This window comes from Balaenoptera borealis, assembly GCF_965194805.1.
Source record: "Balaenoptera borealis genome assembly, chromosome: 16".
Lineage (NCBI taxonomy): Eukaryota > Metazoa > Chordata > Mammalia > Artiodactyla > Balaenopteridae > Balaenoptera > Balaenoptera borealis.
In genome coordinates, this window is record NC_138872.1 from 29,296,819 (window position 1) to 29,319,224 (window position 22,406).

At 42.9% G+C, this 22,406-nt stretch overlaps 1 long non-coding RNA gene across 3 annotated transcripts in view; it reads right to left on the minus strand.

Annotated features, from left to right (window-relative positions):
- The window catches only part of LOC309613942, a 99,667-nt gene that overhangs the window by 22,640 nt on the left and 54,621 nt on the right, over positions 1-22,406 (minus strand). The gene's annotated exons all lie outside the window — the stretch shown is intronic.

The window sequence follows — 22,406 nt, forward strand, 5'->3', positions numbered from 1 at the left end:
GGCCAGACCAGCCCAACTTTGGAATCCTTGCGTTTAACCTCAGACACACTGAGAATGTTGACTCATCAGTATTAGCAGGAACTGAGTGATGTGATCCCTGACTCATCCCCACTGAAGGGGGTCCACTGGCTGTGAGGCCATGGGCATGGTCCCTCCATTGGGCCCAGCTTCCCAATCTCCTCAATGAACCAGTTCTTGTTTGAAAAACATGGACCTTTCAGATGCTGATTCTGCAAACCCCAGGGGCACAGCTTGTCTTCTTTTCTCTGGAGAAAGGCACGGATGGGAGAGGCAGAGCACAGAACTTCAAAAGAAGTCCACAGGGGCAAAAGTGGCCCTCTCCCCCCACCAACTTGCCCTGGCACCAGACTTGGTTTGACCTGGCCGAGGTTATTCCCTGGTCTACCTCTGAAAGCCCTCAGGGATGCTGCCAGGCTGTTCCCACAAAACTCAGCCTCATTGTGACTCCTGCCAAGGGCTGTCCCCTAATTCTCAGACTCTGGCTTCACCTCTCACTAGGGCATATATACAACCCTCCTCACTGGTCTCCCTGCTACCATCCTAGGCCTTATCTACACAGTGACCTTGTCATTTTAAACAAAAATCACAAGGCCTCTTTAGTTCTTTAAACCCTCCATGTTAGTTAGAATAAAGCCAAACTGTTCATCCTGGCTCCCATGTCCTGTGTGCTTTGGCCTCCAGACCTCCCCGGGCTTCAATATCAGCCTCTCAACAGAGTCCAGGACAAACCAGGTTCTTTCCCATCTTGGGACCTTTGTTCTTCTCTTTCCTCAGTTCTGTTCCTTGTCTCTTCATTCCTGTCCTCAGTTAAAAAAATCATCCTTTCTCCAAGGCCTGATCCTAATTATTCATAGTAGCTTCTGCCCTGTACATATTCACACCAGTGGTGCTGTTCATTTCTCTGTATTGTGCAGTTAAATATTTGAGTGTTTCCCGGACATGGTCCTGCCCACAAGAAAGACAAAATCCAGCCTCATCCACCAGAACACAGGCACTAGTCCCCTCCACCAGGAAGCCTACACAACCCACTGAACCAACTTAGCCACTGGGGGCAGACACCAAAAACAACAGGAACTACGAACCTGCAGCCTGCAAAAAGGAGACCACAAACACAATAAGTTAAACAAAATGAAAAGACAGAGAAACAAACAGAAGATGAAGGAGCAAGGTAAAAACCCACCAGACCAAACAAATGAACAGGAAATAGGCAATCTACCTGAAAAAGAATTCAGAGTAATGATACAAAAGATGGTCCAAAATCTTGGAAATAAAATGGAGAAAATACAAGAAACGTTTAACAAGGACCAAGAAGAACTAAAGAGCAAACAAACAATGATGAGCAACACAATAAATGAAATTTAAAATTCTCTAGAAGGAATCAATAGCAGAATAACTGAGGCAGAAGAACGGATAAGTGACCTGGAAGATTAAATAGTGGAAATAACTACTGCAGAACAGAATAAAGAAAAAAGAATAAAAAGAAGTGAAGACAGTCTCAGAGACCTCTGGGACAATATTAAACGCACAACATTCGAAATATAGGAGTCCCAGAAGAAGAAGAGAAAAAGAAAGGGAGGGAGAAAATATTTGAAGAGATTATAGTTGAAAACTTCCCTGATATGGGAAAGGAAATAGTCAATCAAGTCCAGGAAATGCAGAGAGACCCATACAGGATGAATCCAAGGAGAAACATGCCAAGACACATATTAATCAAACTATCAAAAATTAAATACAAAGAAAAAATATTAAAAGCAGCAAAGGAAAAACAACAAATAACATACAAGGGAAACCACATAAGGTTAACAGCTGAGCTTTCAGCAGAAACTCTGCACGCCAGAAGGGAGTGGCAGCACATATTTGAAGTGATGAAAGGGAAAAACCTACAACCAAGATTACTCTACCCAGCAAGGATCTCATTCAGATTCAATGGAGAAATTAAAACCTTTAGAGAGAAGCAAAAGCTAAGAGAATTCAGCACCACCAAACCAGCTTTACAACAAATGCTAAAGGAACTTCTCTAGGCAGGAAAAACAAGAGAAGGAAAAGACCTACAATAACACACCCAAAACAATTAAGAAAATGGTAATAGGAACATACATATCAATAATTACCTTAAATGTAAATGGATTAAATGCTCCAACCAAAAGACATAGACTGGCTGAATGGATACAAAAACCAGACCCGTACATATGCTGTCTACAAGAGACCCACTTCAGACCTAGGGACACATACAGACTGAAAGTGAGGGGATGGAAAAAGATATTCCATGCAAATGGAAATCAAAAGAAAGCTGGAATAGCAATCCTCATATCAGACAAAATAGACTTTAAAATAAAGACTATTACAAGAGACAAAGAAGGACACTACATAATGATCAAGGAATCAATCCAAGAAGAAGGCATAACAATTGTAAATATTTATACACCCAATATAGGAGCACCTGAAAACATAAGGCAAATGCTAACAGCCATAAAAGGGGAAATTGATAGTAACACAATCATAGTAGGGGACATTAACATCCAACTTTCACCAATGGACAGATCTTCCAAAATGAAAATAAATAAGGAAACACGAGCTTTAAATGATACATTAAACATGATGGACTTAATTGATATTTAGAAGTCATTCCATCCAAAAACAACAGAATACACTGTCTTCTCAAGTGCTCATAGAACATTCTCCAGGATAGATCATATCTTGGGACACAAATCAAGCCTTGGTAAATTTAAGAAAACTGAAATCATATCAAGTATCTTTTCCGATCACAACTCTATGAGACAAGATATCAATTACAGGAAAAATCTGTAAAAAAATACAAACACATCGAGGCTAAACAGTACACTACTTAATAACCAACAGATCACTGAAGAAATCAAAGACGAAATCAAAAAATACCTAGAAACAAATGACAATGAAAACACGACAATCCAAAACCTATGGGATGCAGCAAAAGCAGTTCTAAGAGGGAAGTTTATAGCAATACAATCTTACCTCAAGGAATAAGAAACATCTCAAATAAAAAACCTAACCTTACACCTAAAGCAATTAGAGAGAGAAGAAGAACAACAACAAAAAAACCCAAGTTAGCAGACGGAAAGAAATCATAAAGATCTGACCAGAAATAAATGAAAAAGAAATGAAGGAAACAATAGCAAAGATCAATAGGAGGGAGAGAAGATGGCAGAAGAGTAAGACGCAGAGATCACCTTCCTTCCCACAGATACAGTAGAAATACATCTACACGTGGAACTGCTCCTACAGAACACCCACTGAACGCTGGCGGAAAACGTCAGACCTCCCAAAAGCCGTGTAGATGAAAGGCTCTTGGTGCTCCAGCCAGGCATCAGGGCCGTGCTTCTGAGGTGGGAGAGCCAACTTCAGGACACTGGTCCACAAGAGACCTCCCAGCTCCACATAATACCAAACGGCAAAAATCTCTCAGAGATCTCCATCTCAACATCAAGACCCAGCTTCACTCAACCACCAGCAAGCTACAGCACTGGACACCCATCCATTAGCAGAGAGGCTGCCTAAAATCATAATAAGGCGACAGACACACCAAAATACACCACCAGACGTGGACGTGCCCACCAGAAAGACAAGATCCAGCCTCATCCACCAGAACTCAGGCACTAGTTACCTCCACCAGGAAGCCTACACAACCCACTGAACCAACCTTAGCCACTGGGGACAGATACCAAAAACAACGGGAACTACGAACCTGCAGCCTGTGAAAAGGAGACCCCAAACACAGTAAGATAAGCAAAATGAGAAGACAGAAAAACACACAGCAGATAAAGGAGCAGGCTCAAAACACACCAGACCTAACAAATGAGGAGGAAATAAGTAGTCTACCTGAAAAAGAATTCAGAATAATGATAGTAAGGATGATCCAAAATCTTGGAAATAGAATAGACAAAATGCAAGAAACATTTAACAAGGACGTAGAAGAACTAAAGAGGAACCAAGCAACAATGAAAAACACAATAAATGAAATTAAAAATACTCTAGAAGGGATCAATAGCAGAATAACTGAGGCAGAAGAAAGGATAAGTGACCTGGAAGATAAAATGGTGGAAATAACTACTGAAGAGCAGGATAAAGAAAAAAGAATGAAAAGAACTGAAGACAGTCTCAGAGACCTCTGGGACAACTTTAAACGCACCAACATTCGAATTATAGGGGTCCCAGAAGAAGAAGAGAAAAAGAAAGGGACTGAGAAAATATTTGAAGAGATTATAGTTGAAAACTTTCCTAATATGGGAAAGGAAATAGTTAATCAAGTCCTGGAAGTACAGAGAGTCCCATACAGGATAAATCCAAGGAGAAACACGCCAAGACACATATTAATCAAACTGTCAAAAATTAAATATAAAGAAAACATATTAAAAGCTGCAAGGGAAAAATAACAAATAACACACAAGGGAATCCCCATAAGGTTAACATCTGATCTTTCAGCAGAAACTCTGCAAGCCAGAAGGGAGTGGCAGGATATACTTAAAGTGATGAAGGAGAAAAACCTACAGCCAAGATTACTCTACCCAGCAAGGATCTCATTCAGATGTGATGGAGAAATTAAAACCTTTACAGACAAGCAAAACCTGAGAGAGTTCAGCACCACCAAACCAGTTTTACAACAAATGCTAAAGGAACTTCTCTAGGCAAGAAACACAAGAGAAGGAAAACACCTACAATAACAAACCCAAAACATTTAAGAAAATGGGAATAGGAACATACATATCGATAATTACCTTGAATGTAAATGGATTAAATGCTCCCACCAAAAGACACAGACTGGCTGAATGAATACAAAAACAAGACCCATATATATGCTGTCTACAAGAGACCCACTTCAGACCTAGAGACACATACAGACTGAAAGTGAGGGGATGGAAAAAGATATTCCATGCAAATGGAAATCAAAAGAAAGCTGGAGTAGCAATTCTCATATCAGAGAAAATAGACTTTAAAATGAAGACTATTACAAGAGACAAAGAAGGACACTATATAATGATCAAGGGATCGATCCAAGAGGAAGGTATAACAATTGTAAATATTTATGCACCCAACATAGGAGCACCTCAATACATAAGGCAAATACTAACAGCCATAAAAGGGGAAATCGACAGCAACACAATCATAGTAGGGGACTTTAACACCCCACTTTCACCAATGGACAGATCATCCAAAAAGAAAATAAATAAGGAAACACAAGCTTTAAATGATACATTAAACAAGATGAACTTACCTGATATTTATAGGACATTCCACCCAAAAACAACAGAATACACATTTTTCTCAAGTGCGCATGGAACATTCTCCAGGATAGATCATATCTTGGGTCACAAATCAAGCCTTGGTAAATTTAAGAAAATTGAAATCGTATCAAGTATCTTTTCCGACCACAACGCTATGAGACTAGATATCCATTACAGGAAAAGATCTGTAAAAAATACAAACACATGGAGGCTACACAATACACTACTTAATAACGAAGTGATCACTGAAGAAATCAAAGGGGAAATCAAAAAATACCTAGAAACAAATGACAATGGAGACACGACGACCCAAAACCTATGGGATGCAGCAAAAGCAATGCTAAGAGGGAAGTTTATAGCTATACAAGCCTACCTCAAGAAACAGGAAACATCTCGAATAAACAACCTAACCTTGCACCTAAAGCAATTAGAGAAAGAAGAACAAAAAAACCCCAAATCTAGCAGAAGGAAAGAAATCATAAAGATCAGGTCAGAAATAAATGAAAAAGAAATGAAGGAAACAATAGCAAAAATCAATGAAACTAAAAGCTGGTTCTTTGAGAAGATAAACAAAATTGATAAACCATTAGCCAGACTCATCAAGAGAAAAAGGGAGAAGACTCAAATCAATAGAATTAGAAATGAAAAAGGAGAAGTAACTACTGACACTGCAGAAATACAAAAGATCATGAGAGATTACTACAAGCAACTCTATGCCAATAAAATGGACAACCTGGAAGAAATGGACAGATTCTTAGAAATGCACAACCTGCCGAGACTGAACCAGGAAGAGATAGAAAATATGAACAGACCAATCACAAGCACTGAAATTGAAACTGTGGTTAAAAACCTTCCAACAAAAGCCCAGGACCAGATGGCTTCACAGGCGAACTCTATCAAACATTTAGAGAAGAGCTAACACCTATCCTTCTCAAACTCTTCTAAAATATTGCAGAGGGAGGAACACTCCCAAACTCATTCTATGAGGCCACCATCACCCTGATACCAAAACCAGACAAAGATGTCACAAAGAAAGAAAACTACAGGCCAATATCACTGATGAACATAGATGCAAAAATCCTCAACAAAATACTAGCAAACAGAATCCAACAGCACATTAAAAGGATCATACACCATGATCAAGTGGGGTTTATCCCAGGAATGCAAGGATCCTTCAATATACGCAAATCAATCAATGTGATACACCATATTAACAAATTGAAGGAGAAAAACCATATGATCATCTCAATAGATGCAGAGAAAGCTTTTGACAAAATTCAACACCCATTTATGATAAAAGCCCTGCAGAAAGTAGGCATAGAGGGAACTTTCCTCAACATAATAAAGGCCATATATGACAAACCCACAGCCAACATTGTCCTCAATGGTGAAAAACTGAAACCATTACCACTAAGATCAGGAACAAGACAAGGTTGCCCACTCTCACCACTATTATTCAACATAGTTTTGGAAGTGTTAGCCACAGCAATCAGAGAAGAAAAAGAAATAAAAGGAATCTAAATCGGAAAAGAAGAAGTAAAGCTGTCACTGTTTGCAGATGACATGATACTATACATGGAGAATCCTAAAGATGCTACCAGAAAACTCCTAGAGCTAATCAATGAATTTGGTAAAGTAGCAGGATACAAAATTAATGCACAGAAATCTCTTGCATTTCTATACACTAATGACGAAAAATCTGAAAGTGAAATTAAGAAAACACTCCCGTTTACCATTGCAACAAAAAGAATAAAATATCTAGGAATAAACCTACCTAAGGAGACAAAAGACCTGTATGCAGAAAATAATAAGACACTGATGAAAGAAATTAAAGATGATACAAATAGATGGAGAGATATACCATGTTCTTGGATTGGAAGAATCAACATTGTGAAAATGACTCTACTACCCAAAGCAATCTACAGATTCAATGCTATCCCTATCAAACTACCGCTGGCATTTTTCACAGAACTAGAACAAAAAATTTCACAATTTGTATGGAAACACAAAAGACCCCGAATAGCCAAAGCAATCTTGAGAACGAAAAATGGAGCTGGGGGAATCAGGCTCCCTGACTTCAGACTATATTACAAAGCTACAGTAACCAAGACAGTTTGGTACTGGCACAAAAACAGAAATATAGATCAATGGAACAGGATAGAAAGCCCAGAGACAAACCCACGCACATATGGTCCCCTTATCTTTGATAAAGGAGGCAAGCATATACAGTGGAGAAAAGACAGCCTCTTCAATAAGTGGTGCTGGGAAAATTGGACAGATACATGTAAAAGTATGAAATTAGAACACTCCCTGACACCATGCACAAAAATAAACTCAAAATGGATTAAAGACCTAAGTGTAAGGCCAGACACTATCAAACTCTTAGAAGAAAACATAGGCAGAACACTCTATGACATACATCACAGCAAGATTCTTTTTGACCCAGCTCCTAGAGAAATGGAAATAAGAACACAAATAAACAAATGGGACCTAATGAAACTTAAAAGCTTTTGCACAGCAAAGGAAACCATAAACAAGACCAAAAGACAACCATCAGAATGGGAGAAAATATTTGCAAATGAAGCAACTGACAAAGGATTAATCTCCAAGATTTACAAGCAGCTCACACAGCTCAATAACAAAAAAAGAACAACCGAATCCAAAAATGGGCAGAAGACCTAAATAGACATTTCTCCAAAGAAGATATACAGATTGCCAACAGACACATGAAAGAATGCTCAACATCATTAATCATTAGAGAAATGTAAATCAAAACTACAATGAGGTATCATCTCACACTGGTCAGAATGGCCATTATCAAAAAATCTACAAACAATAAATGCTGGAGAGGGTGTGGAGGAAAGGGAACACTCTTGCACTTTTGGTGGGAATGTAAATTGATACAGCCACTATGGAGAACGGTATGGAGGTTCCTTAAAAAACTACAAATAGAACTACCATATGACCCAGCAATCCCACTACTGGGCATATACCCTGAGAAAACCATAATTCAAAAAGAGTCATGTACCAAAATGTTCATTGCAGCTCTATTTACAATAGCCAGGACATGGAAGCAACCTAAATGTCCATCGACAGATGAATGGATAAAGAAGATGTGGCACATATATACAATGGAATATTACTCAGCCATAAAAAGAAATGAAATGGAGGTATTTGTAATGAGGTGGAAGGAGTTAGAGTCTGTCATACAGAGCGAAGTAAGTCAGAAAGAGAAAAACAAATACAGTATGCTAACACATATATATGGAATCTAAGGAAAAAAAAAAAAAAGGCCATGAAGAACCTAGTGGCAAGATGGGAATAAAGACACAGACCTACTAGAGAATGGACTTGAGGATATGGGGAGGGAGAGGGGTGAGATGTGACAGGGTGAGAGAGTGTCATGGACATATATACACTACCAAATGTAAAATAGATAGCTAGTGGGAAGCAGCCACATAGCACAGGGAGATCAGCTCGGTGATTTGTGACCACCTAGAGGGGTGGGATGGGGAGGGTGGGCGGGAGGGAGACGCAAGAGGGAAGAGATATGGGAACATATGTATATGTATATAACACACCATTGTAAAGCAATTATACTTCAATAAAGATGTTTTTAAAAAAAATCAATAAAACTAAAAGCTGGTTCTTTGAGAAGATAAACAAAATTGATAAACCATTAGCCAGACTCATCAAGAAAAAAAAGGGGAAGACTCAAATCAACTGAATTAGAAATGAAAAAGGGGAAGTAACAACTGACACTACAGAAATACAAAGGATCATGAGAGATTACTACAAGCAACAATATGCCAGTAAAATGGACAGCATGGAAGAAACGGACAAATTCTTCGAAAAGCACAACCTTCCAAGACTGAACCAGGAAGAAATAGAAAATATAAACAGACCAATCACAAGCACCGAAATTGAGACTGTGATTAAAAATCTTCCAACAAACAAAAGCCCAGGACCAGATGGCTTCACAGGCGAACTCTATCAAACATTTAGAGAGGAGCTAACGCCTATCCTTCTCAAACTCTCCCAAAATATAGCAGAGGGACGAACACTCCCAAACTCATTCTACGAGGCCACCATCACCCTGACACCAAAACCAGACAAAGATGTCACAAAGAAAGAAAACTAAAGGCCAATATCACTGATGAACATAGATGCAAAAATCCTCAGGTAAATACTAGCATACAGAATCCAACAGCACATTAAAAGGATCATACACCATGATCAAGTGGGATTTAACCCAGGGATGCAAGGATTCTTCAATATACGCAAATCAATCAATGTGATAAACCATATTAACAAATTGAAGGATAAAAACCATACGATCATCTCAAAAGATGCAGAAAATCTTCCGACAAAATTCAACACCATTTATGATAACAACCCTCCAGAAAGTAGGCATAGAGGGAACTTGACTCAACATAATAAAGGCTATATATGACAAATCCACAGCCAACATTGTTCTCAATGGTGAAAAACTGAAACCAGTTCCACTAAGATCAGGAACAAGACAAGGATGCCCACTCTCACCACTATTATTCAACATTGATTTGGAAGTTTTAGCTACAGCAATCAGAGAAGAAAAAGAAATAAAAGGAATCCAAATTGGAAAAGAAGAAGTAAACCTGTCACGGTTTGCAGATGACATGATGCTATACATAGAGAATCCTAAAGATGCTACCAGAAAACTACTAGAGCTAATCAATGAATTTGGTCAAGTAGCAGGATACAAAATTAATGCACAGAAATCTCTTGCATTCCTATACACTAATGACGGAAAATCTGAAAAAGAAGTTAAGGAAACACTCGCACTTACCATGGCAACAAAAAGAATAAAATACCTAGGAATAAACCTACCTAAGGAGACAAAACACCTGTATGCAGAAAACTATAAGACACTGATGAAAGAAATCAAAGATGAAACAAACAGATGGAGAGATATACCATGTTCTTGAATTGGAAGAATCAATATCGTGAAAAAGACTATACTACCCAAAGCAATCTACAGATTCAATGCAATCCCTATCAAACTACTAATAGCATTCTTTACAGAACTAGAACAAAAAATCTTAAAATTTGTATGGAGACACAAAAGACTCCGAATAGCCAATGCAGTCTTGAGGGAAAAAAATGGAGCTGGAGGAATCAGGCTCCCTGACTTCAGACTATACTACAAAGCTACAGTAATCAAGACAGTATGGTACTGGCACAAAAACAGAAATATAGATTAATGGAACAGGATAGAAAGTCCAGAGGTAAACCCACATGCATATGGTCACCTTATTTTTGATAAAGGAGGCAAGAATATACAATGGAGTAAAAACAGCCTCTTCAATAAGTGGTGCTGGGAAAACTGGACAGTTACTTGTAAAAGAATGAAATTAGAACACTCCCTAACACCATACACAAAAATAAACTCAAAATGGATTAAAGACCTAAATATAAGGCCAGACACTATCAAACTCTTAGAGGAAAACATAGGCAGAACACTCTATGACATAAATCACAGCAAGATCCTTTTTGACCCACCTCCTAAGAAAGGGAAATAAAAACAAAAATAATCAAATGGGACCTAATGAAACTTAAAAGCTTTTGCATAGCAAAGGAAACCATAAATAAGACAACTCTCAGTATGGGAGAAAATATTTGCAAATGAAGCAACTGACAAAGGATTAATCTCCAAGATTTACAAGCAGCTCATGCAGCTCAATATGAAAAAACCAAACAACCCAATCCAAAAATGGGCAGAAGACCTAAACAGACATTTCTCCAAAGAAGATACACAGATTGCCAACAAACACATGAAAGGATGCTCAACATCACTAATCATTAGAGAAATGCAAATCAAAACTTCAATGAGGTATCACTTCACACCAGTCAGAATGGTCATCATCAAAAAATCTACAAACAATAAATGCTGGAGAGGGTGTGGAGAAAAGGGAACCCTCTTGCACTGTTGGTGGGAATGTAAATTGATACAGCTACTATGGAGAACAGTATGGAGGTTCCTTAAAAAACTAAAAATACAACTACCATACGACCCAGCGATCCCATTACTGGGTATATAACCCTGAGAAAACCATAATTCAAAAAGAGTCATGTACCACAATGTTCATTGCAACTCTATTTACAATATCCAGGACATGGAAGCAACCTAAGTGTCCATCGGCAGATGAATGGATAAAGAAGATGTGGCACATATATACAATGGAACATTACTCAGCCATAAAAAGAAACGAAATTGAGTTATTTGCAGTGAAGTGGATGGACCTAGAGTCTGTCCTACAGAGTGAAGTAAGTCAGAAAGAGAAAAACAAATACCGTATGCTAACACATATATATGGAATCTAAAAAAAAAAAGAAAAAAAAAAGGTTCTGAAGAACCTAGGGGCAGGACAAGAATAAAGACGCAGACGTAGAGAATGGACTTGAGGACACAGCCAGGGGGATGGGTAAGCTGGGACGAAGTGAGAAAGTGGCATGGACATATATACGCTACCAAATGTAAAATAGATAGCTTGTTGGAAGCAGCCACATAGCACAGGGAGATCAGCTTGGTGCTCTGTGACCACCTAGAGAGGTGGGATAGGGAGATTGGGAGGGAGACACAAGAGGGAGGAGATATGGGGATATATGTATAAGTATAGCTGATTCACTTTGTTATAAAGCAGGAATTAACACAGCATTGTAAAGCAATTATACTCCAATAAATATGTTTAAAAAAAATTTTGAGTGTTTCTAACAAGTTTTCCATCAGAGGCAGCAAAATGGCAGACTAGGAAGCTCCAAGCTCTCATTCTTCCAACAGAAGCATCAAAAACAAAAACAAAAACCCAGAAACTGGGCTGAACTAATATAGGCGCTCTGAAAAACAATCAAGGGTTTATAGCAACCAAATGAACACACAATCAAGAAAAATCCACCTTCAAAACAGTAGGAAACATTTCGTGGTGATTTTATTAGCTCTTATTCCATCTTCTCCCTGGCACAACAGTAGTCTTGGTCCAGGGAAGGCAGCAGCCCAGTTCCTAGTTCCCTCCCTCAAACCAGAGGTTGCAAAGCAGACCGTATTTGCAACATTCTAATCTGATGAGAGCTGCCTGAAGAACTGGTCCCTGTTTCATCTAATTTGGATCTCAGATGGGAGAAACAGCAGGCACTGCTCATGAAAGCTTCAGGGAGAATGTAGAACCACAGATGCCTGGGTCCATAGGTGGTCTATTTTATGTGTCCACCCATAATCTCTTGCCCCAAGCATCTTGATGGGATGTTCACTTGAAATAAAAAGGTACTAGATGGTAACTCAAAGCTGTATGAAGAAATAAAGATCTCTGGTACAGGTAAATACTTGGGCAAATGTAAAAGCAAATATTGTAATTTTGGTTTGTAACTCTACCTTTTATTTTTTACAAGATTTAAAAGACAAATAAATAAAAATTAATTATAAATCTATGTTAGTAGGTACACAATGTATAAAGATGTAATTTGTGACATCAATATCTAAAGTGAGAGAATGAACAGAGCTGTAAAGGAGAAGAATTTTTGTATGCAATTGTAATTAAGTTAGTATCAATTCAAATTAGAATGTTATAACTTTAGGATGTTATATGTAATCCCCATGGTAACCATTTTAAAACTCTATATTTTATAGATCTAATTATCTATAGAATATATTTTATAGATGCCATACATATCTATAGAACATACACAAAAGGAAATGAAAAGGGACTCAAAACATATCACAAAAATAAATTAACCAGGGACTTCCCTGGTGGCGTAGTGGTTAAGAATCCACCTGCTAGTGCAGAGAACACGGGTTCAATCCCTGGTCTGGGAAGATCCCCCATGCCACGGAGCAACTAAACCCGTGCACCAAAACTACTGAGCCTGTGCTCTAGAGCCCATGAGCCACAACCACTGAGCCCATGTGCCACAACTACTGAAGCCTGCATGCCCTAGAGCCTGTGCTCCACAACAAGAGAAGCCACCGCAATGAGAAGCCTGCACACCGCAACAAAGAGTAGACCCCACTTGCCGCAACTAGAGGAAGCCCATGCACAGCAACGAAGACCCAACGCAGCCAAAAAAATAAATAAAATTTTTTAAAAAATTAACCAAACACAAATAAAGGCAATAATGGAGGAAATAAGGGATAAAAAAACTATAAGACATACAGAAAACAACAAAATGGCAAAAGTAAGTTCTTCCTTAATAGTTATTACGTTAAATGAAAATGGATTAAGGTCTCCAATTACAAAACATAAATTGACTGAATGAATTTAAAAATTTATATCCAACTAAATGTTGTCTACAAAATCTCATTTTAGGTCCAAAGACACAAAAATGTTGAAAGTGAAAGGATAGAAAAAGGTATTCCATGCAGATAGTAACCAAAGAGAGCTAGGGTGGATATACTAATATCAGACAAAATAGACTTTAAGCCAAACACTGCTATAAGAGATGAAGAAGGACATTATATATTAATAAGCGTCAATTGAACAAGAAAATATAACAATAATAAACATATATGTACCAAACAGCAGAGCTCTAATATATTGTCCATCCTACTCCCTGAATGTTAGTCGCATGAGAGCAAGAACTGGATCTTTATTACTCATTGCTTTGCTCCAGTGTTAGGTACTGTGTCTAGCACACATTTACTCAATTCCCACTGTTCCCAGCAGGTGACCATGGGGAAAGCAGGCAGGTAGGATCTGGAAATTGTCACCAAGCCTCAGGCAGGTGATTGTCCTCAGCTCCCCCAACTACACCCCCTCCAAAAGTTTGTGATCTTTTCTTTGCCATGCTTGGGCCAATCATGAAGATGAGAATGAAGGTGTTTAGGAACTGTGGGCAATTTGGGTCCCCTCAGCCAAGCATTTCCAGGAACCAAAGGCTTATGGCTGCACAATAGGGAATCTGAGGACCCAAGGGGGGTGCATCATTGGAGGTCATCCAGTCTAACTGGCTCATGTTACCTATGAGGACACTGGGGCTTAGAGAAGGCAGAGCACCAGCTAAAATTCACACAGGAAGCTAATGGCAGAGCTGGCATTCAGACTGAAATCAGCTGACTGCCCACCCCATTCTATTTCTATAAAGTTGCCCAGGGGACTGATCAAGGGACTGCCTATGACATGAATTTCCTCTAAGTCATTCCCTACCCCTCCACTTTCCCTTTCACTCCTCTCTTTCTTCTCCATTTCTGCATGACACTCTTTGCTCTCCATCCCCATACCAAGGCCTCTTATTTGACTCTTACAATGGCCTTGTGAAAAAAGTGCCTTTGTAAGCCATATTTTACAGATAAAATAACTGAAGCCTTAAGATAGGAATAGGTCAGCCAGTGAAGCTATGTGGGGCTAGAACCTTGCTCAGCCTTCTGACTCTAGGTTTCAAGGCCTTGTCTGCCTTATTAGATGCCCTTGCACATACCAAGAGACTTGTTTCAGCAAAATCCATCATGCTCACTGCCAACTTCCTAGGAAAGCTTTCTTCCAACCACAAAGACTCCTGGCTCCCTTTCTCCTATGGATTTCCCTTTTCATCTCAGGATGACCATGGATGACCAGGTACCCTCCAAACTGGAGTATGCAGGGAGGCTGGGGCCCAGACTCCAGGCTGGAGGCATAGGCGAGGATGTGGGGTCTCCCAGGTCTGGACATCCTCAATCTCAACTAGCTCAGTGCAGCTGCCACTTGACAGGTGCTGAGCTAAATGCTTTGCAGATATTATCTCAAGTTCATGCCCACCATGCCCAATAAGGTCAAAACCTTCACCGTTTTGCAGTTGAGGGCACAGATTCAGAAGGGGAAGGGGGCAGAAACACGGGATCCTGGGGATCCGAGGCCTGTGGGGCAGGAGTCTCAGAACTCAGCAGTTCCTCCCTTTCACCAGTGGTGGGGATCCCAGGACTGCGGTCAGGAGAGGACTGCGGGTGGGGTAGAGAATGTTCCTCGCGGGGAGGCAGGGGATCCTAGTTCTTCCACAGTTAGGGGGAGGGGTCATTGTGCCTTTAGGGAGGCAGTGGGCCGTTGGCTGGAGGCCCAGTGTTCTGGCTGCCGGTCACTTGATCTTCTTACTTTTCCTGTCAGTGAGGAAGCTGTTTACTCCCAGAAAGTCATTTATTCCCTGATAAGATCAACCTCATTGTTAAAAAGAATTCTCACTTCCTGCCCAGGAGGAGGTGAAAGGCAAAATTCCAGCACTTGGAGCCCCATAAACAGTCAGTGTGCGACAGGCTGTAGAGAACACTGTCCAACAGCCCCTATCTTCAAACTGGGGAAACTGAGGCCCCAAGAGAGGGAGAGTTGGGGAAAGAGTCAGTGGCAGAGCTGAACCCAAATCCAGCCATCCTGAGATGCCCAGCCCCACATCACTGTGCACCCTATCAAAGCACGCTGCAATTCCCTGAGCTGGCTTTTGATTTTAAGATTCCACTTGCCATCCTAAGAAAACATGCTAACAAAACATTCTGACAATATTTTAGTGTAACACTCTAATATACTATTATAACATAATATTCAAATACTATGTTCTGACACAGCTTAATATTCTACTTCAACATTTTAGCACAGTTCTAACCCACATTCTAATCTAACACTCTGAAGCAACATACTATTCTAACACATAACATTATGTAACGTCCTGCTACAATATTATAAGACACTGTAACACAACATTCTAATCTAAGGATATGACATTTCTGTATTATTTTAACACAATTCTAACGCAACACTCTAAAATAACTTTCTAAGTTATTACTCTAATACTGAGGACTCTGAGAGCCTAAGCCTCTGAATTCCACTGGACAAGGTGACACTGAGAGCCCCAGTCAGGCTGACATGCTCATGACCTAGATACAGACCAGGCTACCTCCCCCTCATCTGGCCATGCCCAGTCTGCTTCCGATCTGTGAGGCCAGAGCACCCCTTAGCTCTGGGGTCCCCAGGATCCAGGTGAAATGGACCCAGCTGCCCAGCCTCAAGGCACAAGGTGGGGCTCCTTGACCTCTGATGGCTACCTCTCCCCTCCACCCTCCAAGCCCCATGTTTCTATGGGCTGGGGTGGGGTGGGGGGGTGGGTGAGGGAGAAGGAGGAAGAGACTTGTTCTGATCCCATCGGGGCACACTGGGACAGGTGAAGACAATCCCAATATTTGGATCAGGTTTTTCTTGCCACCTTCTACTTGGGTTACTAAGACCAGGGGTGAGAGGATCTGCCTGGAAGATATAGCCAGGATGGAAGAAGAGAATCAGGACCTCAAAACAGCATTAACTCCTTCAGGTCTGAGGAAGCCAGGATGCTGGAGCTTAAGGATTGGTGAGAGTAAGAGTTTCAGAACTTCTCTTAGCCAAGGATCCACCTGTTCACCTAGAATCATACCCTGGCCGCTCCCCCTACCCCCAGATTTCCCATGATTCATTCCCTCACTTTCTTTTGGTCCCTCCTACTGCAATGTTACCTTCCTGAGCAGCCCTCTATGACCAAGAGTCTTAAACAGCAGCCCCCTCTCGTTGGGCCCTCTTCCCTGCGAAGCTCTCCTTCAGTACATACACCTGCCTGATACGTATTTCTGGTGATTTGTTCATTTGTCTCTTCCTCCAAACCTGTGGTTCTTCAAACATCACTGCGCACTGGAGTCACCTGGGGAGCTCTTTAAAATCCTGCTCCCCCACTGCAGACCAGTTGAAATCAGATTACTGGGGTAGGGCCCAGGCATCAGGGATTTTTTTAAACCTCCCCAGGTGACTTCAATGTGCAGCCAAGGCTGAGAGACCCTGAGTTAAAATGTCAGCCCCTGGAGGCGAGGATCTCGTCCATCTTGTTAACAGTGTCTGATGGATAGTAGGTGCTCAGTAAGTATCTATTAAGTGAATAAACACATTCAACAAAATATTTCCATTTAAAATCTTTTACACGTAGAAAAAAATTAAACAGTACAAAAGGTTTCCCAATGAAAGGTGAATTTTCTCCTTCCCTAGGCTAAGTTGAGTCTCAAAAGGCAAGGCAGCATTAACCTGTCCCTACACCCCCCCAAAAAAAGAAAGGAAAGTGCATTCCCTACAGAAGGCATAACATGTGCAAAGGCCCTGAGCATTATCTCTGGGTCTCTCAACATTTCTGCCTCGGAGATTCTTTTACCGTCTCAGGATCTGTCGGCCTATGCCACTCACGACCATGCCAGGGCCCTTCCAGAAGGCCTCCCCAGGAGTTCGGCTTCTCCAAGTTTCCTTCAAGCCTCAGTTTCTTCTTCAATGGGGATGATTATCCCCATAGCCTCCTAGTTGGGGTGGGTGGTGGTGGTATTCTGAGCATATATTGAGATAATAGATGTAAAGTGCTGTGCGTCATAATGACTGAGAGCCCTCTCTGTGCCAGGTGTGAGCCTTGTTCTTTAGAAATGCCACCTCATTGAATCTATACAACAGCTATAGGTGAACTATTATTGTGCCACTTTGCAGATGGGGAAACCGAAAGTCAGAAAGGTGGGAGACTTATCCAAGGTCATCCAACCTGGAACCAAACCCAAGAAATGTGTTCATCTACAAAGGCCGTGGAAGCCTCAAGGCCTCTCAACCCCACAAGTACCATGTCTGTAGGATTTGAGAATTCCCAACTCCATGAGTACAAGGTGGCCAGGATATAGCCGACAGTCTGGTTTCATGATTTATTTCACTCCCATCCAATTGTTTGCCAAAGGGAGGGGTGGGGGTGGCTGGTGGCTAGGAGCCTGGGCTGCCCAGTCACGGGGTGGGCTTGTCTGATCGCCAGCCAATCTGGGCTGCCGGAGCTGGCATTGGAAAGGCCCTGGCCCCATCTTGCCGGGACACTCTATCTTTGTCCTGGTGCACAAAAGAGGCTTTGTCTTGCCCCAGCAGCGCTTATTCCACATGCTCCCGACTGCCCCAGCCCCTCTGCCTTGAGAAAGGCCCACTTTGTCGAGTCAAAAGACTAACTTGTTTCTTTTTCATCAAAATGTGTTGACTGACCTGGTTGATTTATCTTGGGAAAGTGGTGAGTGAGGAAGGGGAGTGAGGTGACAGAGACCAGCACAGTCTAGAAGGCCATGTAGTCCAGCCTGACTTGAGGGTGGGCACCCAGAGAGCACCTGAGACAGAGGGATAGCCACACACTGAATATGCTCTCAGGGAGTCAGGACAGTCCCCCAAGCTCAAGCAGGGATTCCACTATTAGCAATTCATTTCTTTGGCTTCAACCTTTGAAAGTAGCTAAAAAATAAAAATAAAAACTTCATTTGAATGAGACTGCTCTGTTATCACACCTGAGTGTGAATTAGTTTTCCTGAGAATAAGGGTGAGTCAGTAGCAAGAGAGAGCAAGCAGCAGAAAGGGGGCCACTAGGAGCCCAGAAGAAAGGAGGAGGGCTCTACTCACAGATAAAATGGGATTAAGTGAGTGAAGAGATATAAGTAGCTGTTTTCTTTGATAATTTTTCCCTGAAATCAGTCCTCTCCCTCCACATCTACCAACTCCATTGTTCAGTCTCTTCATTCACTCATTCATTCATCCATTCAAGAAACATTTGTTGAACACCTACTCTGTGCCAGAGATTCCTTCAGGCACTGGGGCCACAGTGGAGAATAACACCCCCGCCTTCAGGAGGCATGCACGTTATGGGGGCTACAATCAGTAGACAAGCAAGCAAATGAATTAACACACTTATTGAGATGGAGCTATGAGCGGTGAGGAATAATGCAGGGCGGCTGGAGAGTGGCTGGGGTTGGGGGAAGAGCTGCTTTGGCCAGGCTCCCTGAGGAGGGGCCGATCGCCTGCAGTGGGAAGATGGAAAGAACCAGCCGTGGAGAGGCCAGGGGACAAGTTTTCCAGTTAGAGGGAACAGCACACAGGGAGGCTCTGGGGTGGGACTGACATGGAATCTTCCAGATGCACCAGAAGGCCAACATGATTGGAACCAAGTGCCTGAGGGGGAGAGTGGTAGGGTGAAGAATCCAGAGGAGCAGGGCCAGACCCACAGGGCTTGGTGGCTCCTAGTTACGCTTACACTCAGATTTTTATTCGGTGCAAGGGGGTAACGTGATCCAACCCTTATTTTTAAACCCTCCTCCCCCACCCCCCACAATCATCAGGTGAGAACTGTCAGTGGCTGGGCCCAAGGGGGTGACAGTGGTGAGGGGAGAGTGGACAGAATTGAGAGGTATTTTTAGAGCTAGGACATAGAATCTGAATGAATGAATGAATGGATGGATGGATGAACACTTGAGGTGGGAGCTGGGAAATGTAGATTCTAGTTCCTGTTCTGCCACGTAGTTCCAGTGTGACCCTGGGTGAAGCCTTTCCCCTCTCGGACCTCAGTCTCCCCACCTATGAAGTAAGGCCCAGGGAGGCTGGAACCGCTGACACCGAGGTCTCCTGCAGCGGGGACAGCCAGCCTTGAGTTCCTGAGCCCCTGATGCTCTCAGAGGCGGGGACTGTGATCCAGTTACTAATCCAGTCCAGCCTCGTTGGCCCAAGGGCAGCTGCGGAAACCTGGTGTTGATGCAGTGACTCACGCTTGATCCCTCTGCTGTCAGCAGAAACTGGGACAGCCAGCGGCCTGAGCCTCGCCCGCAGGCTCAGAAAGGCTGGCAGGATGCCACCACACAGCTGGGGGAAGCAGCAGGCTGCCAGCACTGGGCTTCCTGAGCCCCTCTGGGAACGTTCTAGCCGCTGTGGCCACCATACCTTCCCACCCGGCCCAGGCTTGGCACGGGGGGCTGTACCCAACATCTGTGAGCTAACAGGAGGCACTGGCAGGAGAACACGGCCCGCTGTGTGCCCACTCAATCCCCTCTCTTGGTGAAGTAGACATTTCTACCCCCATTTTATTGATAAGGAAACTGAGGCCCAGAAAGTTGTAGGTGGCAGAACCGGGAGTCCTACTAAATTTGACTAATTTCTTGCGTTGTTGCTCTGATCTGCCTCCTAAGTGTGGAGAGAACAGTAGTGAAAAAGAAAGAAAGAAAAGCTAAATATGTTTTAATAAATATAGAAACTCAAAGTCACACCTCATATTTAACTGCAGCTGGGGACTTTCAAACAAAAGCTTCTTCTTTTTACAGCCTAAAGTGCATCTTTTCGCAGTGTCGATAAGCCACTTGACCATTGTTCACAGCTCTTTTGCTGCTCATTTATTCATTTGCACTTTCAGCAAATATTTGAGAGCCAAGGATTCTGTGAGGCCCTGATGAGGGGGTCACAGCCATGAACAAAAAGTGACTTAGTGCCTGTACTCACTGGCTTATAAAGTATAGAGGGTGAGACAGATATTAACAAAAAATTTTGGAGACTCTACGGTCATTTTCTTATTGTGTCTTTAAGTTACTTCCTTCTCTGAGCTTCTCTCTCCATGAGGCTGCAGTAAGGAGGTATTGCCCAGCCTACTGTATATGCTCATTAAATGTTAGTTGTTGTTCTTATCATTTGCTGTGAGTACCTTCAACAGCTTACCAGTTGACTGTGTGAGCGGGGTCCACTGAGAAGCAGATGTCAAGATTGGATTAGACAGGCTAGAGATTTTGAGAGGGAGCAAGAGAAGACACGGAGAGTCTTCAGACTGGAATGATGCAGGTCTGACACTTGGGGATGGGGAACGGGAGAGAAGGCAGGTTGGGTCGGCAGAGTCTCAGTCTGCAGCACGACTCCAAGAAAGTTTCCGCCATGCTGATGGGGAATCCTTGAGCCAAAGTCATTATCGGAAGGGTTCTGCATCTCTGCAGGATGGCCTGCTTCAGTACCCCTGCCATGGTCAATCACTGGCTGAGAGCAGCCCATGAGAAGCAGGGGCTCCGCAGGAACAAGGTGGCATGTCCCCAGGGGCAGCAGCTGGAGCTGTCAGTCAAACCCGCTCCCTGCAGCGGCAGACCTGAGTGGTGCATTTTCACAGCTACCACAAAAACCAGACTTGGCCCTGGTGCCAGAGAGTCCCCAAATCCCATGCCAGCCCATCAAAACGACTTAGCACAGCGTGCTGTGCCCTCAGCGTGATAAGTTCACTGGCTAGGGGAATTTTGCGAGGGTGCTTGGCCAATGTCAAGCACACACCCTGGACAAGTTTTAGACTGTGCAACGTGGGAAATATGATGGGAAGTAGACCAAACGGGGGCCCATTTAGACCAGACACTGCTGACTTCAGAATGGGAAGTTGGAACTCCTCTTGCAACAGTAAGGAGAATCCAAAAATATACCAAGGAGACAGCTGCTGAGAGCCCTTGCTGTTCTGGGGAAATGAACTCTGGGGAGAGCTCCCCCCACCATGGAGGAAAGGTTGCTGGGGTCCTTGGGTCCCACCCAATCGGAAGGGACTTGTGTTTCTAGAGAAACTTCCCTGCTTAGTGAGGGAAGGGACCTTTTCACTCATCAGGTCCAACGTTCTCGTTACACAGATGGGGAAATTGAGACCCGAATGGGGACAAGAGCTGCACAAAGTCCCCTAAGAGTTGCAAGCTGCTCACACCCTGTTCTCTGGGGCAACTGCGCTGCCACCCGAGGGGGAGGGACTGACACTCTCAGGCATTAGTCGGCTCGTGGTGGTTAAAAAAAGAAGCCTCGTGGCACTTGTGAGGAACACATCTCCCAGCTTCGGGTGCCGAGGGGCTGCTGCCTCCCCCTGAGCCAGCAGTTGGGTCCCACCACTGGGGCGGGGGCATCAGGCACAGAGGAGGAGGGGCCTGGAAAGGGCAAGGACCCCCCACTCCCGGGAGGCCTTTCTCCCGCCTCACAGCTTTGAAACAGTGTGGACACAACCCCATTGGCAGTAGTGTTTGTGATGTCATCACTCTTGCCACTGGCCCAAGGATGTGGGGACAGCCGTTCACATCCAGACGCCCCATGTCCTGGGCATGAGAGGACATAGCAAGCATAGGCCTGGCCAGAGGAGTGGCCTGTGTGCAGGTGAGAGGGCCTAGGGACCTCAGAGGGCCCTGGCTTCATCCCCCACCTCCCACTTCGTGGATGGGAGAGCTGAGGCTCTTGGAGGGCAGTGGTGGTCCATTGTCACATGACAGTTGCCAGGTCTAACCCCAGGCCAGGGGTAATGCCAGACAACCCAATGGTGCTTAAAGAGCCTGCCCCACCAGGAGCGAGAAGAGTGATG